The sequence below is a fragment of the Aplysia californica genome, unplaced genomic scaffold (assembly GCF_000002075.1).
Source record: "Aplysia californica isolate F4 #8 unplaced genomic scaffold, AplCal3.0 scaffold00212, whole genome shotgun sequence".
Lineage (NCBI taxonomy): Eukaryota > Metazoa > Mollusca > Gastropoda > Aplysiida > Aplysiidae > Aplysia > Aplysia californica.
Window position 1 is genome coordinate 805,375 of NW_004797482.1, and position 5,000 is coordinate 810,374.

A 5,000-nucleotide genomic window follows, 5' to 3' on the forward strand; every position below is an offset into this window, starting at 1 on the left:
TAACGTGCGCAACTTGCACACGGGCCCTCCGAGATTTTTCGCCCTTGTCCGAGAAGGCTAGGTGTAGATCTTTCCTACCAGAAGATCAGGGGTGTGGCAGAAAGACAGCTGTAAGAAGGAGTCAAGGAGTAGTAGTAGAAAGGCTGCAGAAAGAATCAGGAGCCCAGAGGAGGGGGCAAAGAAGGTGAGGGGTGGGGGCAGAAAGAGGAGACGAAAGCAGACGACAGAATATTGCTAGAAAGCAGGAAAGGAGGTGAAAGGAGACAATTTTAGAGAAGAAAGTTATTTCGGTCGCTACCCGGATTCGAACCCGGGACCTTTGAATGAGAGGCCAACACCTTAACCTCTAGGCCACGAGAGCCCCCAAAAATGGTTTAAGTCACCCTGAAGTTACAGAAAAAAAAGAAAGAAACAGCTGGAGTTAAAAATGTTACATAACCCCACTGGGCGGTGCTACTGACTGAAATGTCTTTAGTCTATTCCAAAGAGGGGACATTAACATGTTCTTATGCAGAAGTAGAATTGTAAATGGGCTGTTTCATCAATGTCACGCTCATAATTGTGACTGAACAGCAACAGGGAACTGCTGCCTTTTCTTTCCTAATCCTTACTATTGTCATTTTTCATCTACTATTTTTGTATATTTGTCACACTCTTGTGACCCGCTATTTCCGGGGTGCCTTGATAGTCGAAGCAGGCGTTGTGCTGTTGAAGCTAGAGAGGTGAGGAGAGTAAGCCTGATGCCCTGTTTTGTTTGTTTTTGTAAATTTTTTTAAGGCGCTCGCAACTGCATAAGGTCATATGAGCGCGCGGGACACACCTAATACTTTTAGTTGGTCGGAAATTTTGAATTTTGCCCGGGTGGCGGCCGAAGCCTACTCTTATCGATTTTAGACCACCAAGGGATCTTCAACGTGCGCAACTTGCACACGGGCCCACCGAGATTTTTCGCCCTCGTCCGAGAAGGCTAGGTGTAGATCTTTCCTACCAGAAGATCAGGGGTGTGACTGAAAGACAGCAGTAAGAAAAAGCGAAGAAGTAGCAGTAGAAAGGCTGCAGAAAGAATCAGGAGCCCAGAGGAAAGGGCAAAGGAGGTGAGGGGGTGGGGGCAGAAAGAAGAGACGAAAGCAGACGACAGAACATTACTGGAGAGCAGGAAATGAGGTGAAAGGAGAGAAATTTAGAGAAGAAAATTGTTCGGTCGCTACCTGGATTCGAACCCGGGACCTTTGAATGAGAGGCCAACACCTAAATCTCTAGGCCACGAGAGCCCCCTGATGCCCTGTAAGGACTTCTCTGTTGACATATTTACTAAGTCCGGATAATTTTGTAAAAGCCACAACTCTGATTTGACACTTTAAGGACGTATCGGACGTATAATAATAATGTTGAACTACAATATAATAATGCATGCTGTAGTTTGCCTTTTCAAGTAGCCACATTGTAAAGAAAGTCGAATTAAAACATCTGCGTGAATACTCTTATCGATATTAGACCAACAAGGGATTTTTAACTTGCCCCACTTGCACAGTGGACCTCCGAGATTTTTAGCCCTTTTCCGAGAAGGCTAGGTGTAGATCTTTCCTACCACAAGATCAGGGGTGTGGCACAAAGATATCAGTAAGAAGGAGCAAAGGAGAAGCAATAGAAGGGCTGCAGAAAGAGTTAGGAGCCCAGAGGAGGGGGCAAAGGAGGTGAGGGGGGGGGGGCAGACTGTGGAGACGAAAGCAGACGACAGAATATTGCTAAAGAGCAATTTTAGAAAATAATGTTTTTTCCGTCGCTACCTGGATTCACACTCGGGACCCTTGAATGAGAGGTGAACACCATAACCTCCAGGCCACGAGAGCCCGCTTTCAAATTTTCTTACCTTTTAGTTATGATTCAAATGTAAAATGATTAGCGCAAGAAAACACAAACGTGGCCAACACCTTCTAACATAACAGGAGAGCGTACTGTATGTGTCAACAGAGGAACGAAGCAGGACGGTCCAGTACATTATTAGAGATATTATAGATCTTCAAGTGTGATGTAAGAGAAAGGAGAAAAAGAAGAAGAAAAACAACAACACCAAGAAGATAACACCACTTACAAAAATATCACCAGCGCCACCACCACCTCCATCACCACCACCAACAACAACAACAACTACAAAAACAACAACAACAACAATAGCAACAACAGTAACATCAAGAAGAAGAAGAAAAAATAGAACAAGAACAAGGAGAAAAAAACATGAAGAACAAACACCAGGGCACGAAAAACAAAAAGAAAAGCAGCATCAGCAACAACACCACTAACAACAACAACAACAACAATTTCAAAAACAACAACAACAATAACGTCATAACAACAAGGAACACTTACCTTCTTTGGTGTAGTAACGAGGATGGTGGTTCCCATCCTTGTCGTTGAAGCCACCAGTCAGAGGAAGCTTAGACATTTTCTCGTTTTAGTCCTTACAAATGAAATCTTGGCGTCAAGAAGAAGAAGATGAAGAAGAAGAACACAGAACACGAAAAACCTGGTATCCTTCTCGCTACTAATACACTTCTTATGCTCGTTCGGCCAACAATTTTGCCTTGTCCCTCTTTCTTCTGTCTGTTTGTCACTGATTGAATGAATCACAGTATCACAAAGTTTGCATTTCTCTCAAGGAGTGCCTGATCTCTCTATCTGTATTCCCATCCGTCTAGCTAGCCAGCTATCGATCTATCGATCTATCGAAGTCTCGATCCGTCTATCTATGGATGTCTAGACCTGTCTATCTATCAATGTACCTGTCTATCCGTCTAGTTTGTAGTCTCGGCCTTTCTGTTGAAGTCTAGTTCTCTTACCCTTTACTCTTTTTTCTATTTCCTTTTGTTTGTTTGTTTATTTTTCGTCCTTTTCACTTCTTTTGCTGTTTGTTTTGCGGCACGCTCTCTTGTTTACTTTCTCACCTTCTCTGTTCTTGTTCTGCAACGTCTATTGTGGCTTACTTTCTCTCTTTCCTGTAGCTTTGTCTTTCAATTGTTCGATGCTCTAACGTCAGACGACTCTAAGAAAACACAAACAAATCGCCATTCAGAATGTCTTTCGGCCGTGAAACTGGGTGATAATTTGGCGAGTCCAGTACGAAAAGCGCATCACGTGATTTATCCCATCTCACGATAGTTCCGCGGTGTAGGCTGAAAATATAAGAAAGTGAGAATGAGGATTATTAGATTAAGTACAAATCTTTCGGGACTCGCAACACATGTATAACTTTCGAAGAATAGAAATGTAAAAGGAGAGTAAGCATTCAGACGAAGAGAAAGAGACTTGCTTTACAGCAACACCTTGTTGATTTTTTAAAAATTGTTTCTTATGTTTTGTTTGTTTGTTGTTTTTTATTTGTTTTTATTTGTTTTGATTGTTTTTCTTTTCGAATGTAATAGACAAAAAAATCTGAACTTCTTGCTCTGACTGAAAAAAAATAGAAAGCAAACGAAGCAGAGGCAGGCCAAAAGTATCTTATTGGGAAAACCTGAACAGACGGCTGACGGGGAAACACAAGGATAATGTACCTTTTTTAAAGAGCATCGCTGCGGGGGAATTAAAGGGGAACCATGATCGCTGACATCTGTTTCAGACCTGTCACTTTATGATGTTGGTGAATCGTTTTAAGCCCCCATTGACGCAATTTAGACCATTAATGAGGTCGGGTTCGGTCCCCACCTATCAAGGCAAACTTGGGATGAGAGGGATGCAGCGTCCCTGCAGAAATACCGAAATGCATATACTGGATAGAAACACTTTCCCCACACAGAAGTCGAACTCAGGTCTTCTACGTATAATGGCAGAGCACCTAACTGCTACACCACACACGCTGGTAACAACATGAATGGTCATGTAATAAAAGACGGTATTCATAACTTAAAGTACATCAAATATCGGACAGGGCAAAACGTGGTCGAAAAAAATACATTAAAAGAATATCGTTTAGTAGGCAAGCTGTTACACTGTTCTAAGCTCAGAAACATTTTAGGAGAGAAAAAAAAATTGTTCCAGTCATTTAAACAATTGTACTTATATCGTAATGTATCTATTCCTGTACTTTGTTCCCTCCATTTTTAACGAATTTGAATTTGAACAAAATGTTTCTTGGCCACATTGAACTAATACTACAGAATAAACAACTGTAATAAAATACTGTTTTTCAAAATTTTGAGCTAAAGGAACCTACATCTGACCAGTTGGTTGACTACAGGCCGTGTCGGTACAGTTAGGTGACAGGTTCACTCTTTTCCCCTATCAATGACGTGATCTTTTCGATGACGGTGTTAATGTTTCATTCAGCAGTACTATTACAACAACGTTTTTGTTTTAAATAATGCGTAGGCCTAAGCGTTTTGGGGTTGGGGGGAGGGGGGGGGGGTAGGAATGAGACTTTTACTAATCTTCAGTTATCACCATTTCACAGATTCACCAAAAAAATGGATTTAATTCCTGAAAAAGGGATCCCTTGTAATATTACAGGACTAGTAAAATGTTTACGGTTGTAACATCGTTTTATTCTTCTTCTTCTTCTTCTTCTCTCTTCTTTTTCTTCTTCTTCTTCTTCTTCTTCTTCTTCTTCTTCTTCTTCTTCTTCTTCTTCTTCTTCTTCTTCTTCTTCTTCTTCTTCTTCTTCTTCTTCTTCTTCTTCTTCTTCTTCTTCTTCTTCTTCTTCTTCTTCTTCTTCTTCTTCTTCTTCTTCTTCTTCTTCTTCTTCTTTTTCTTCTTCTTCTTCTTCTTCTTCTTCTTCTTCTTCTTCTTCTTCTTCTTCTTCTTCTTCTTCTTCTTCTTCTTCTTCTTCTTCTTCTTCTTCTTCTTCTTCTTCTTCTTCTTCTTCTTCTTCTTCTTCTTCTTCTTCTTCTTCTTCTTCTTCTTCATGGTAGATTAGATGGTAAGTGCTGAAGAGTTGATGAACTACGCAGTGATTCCCAGTTCCCAGGCTGAGACGGCTGCCATAGAGCTTCTATTGCATGTATTTGGTT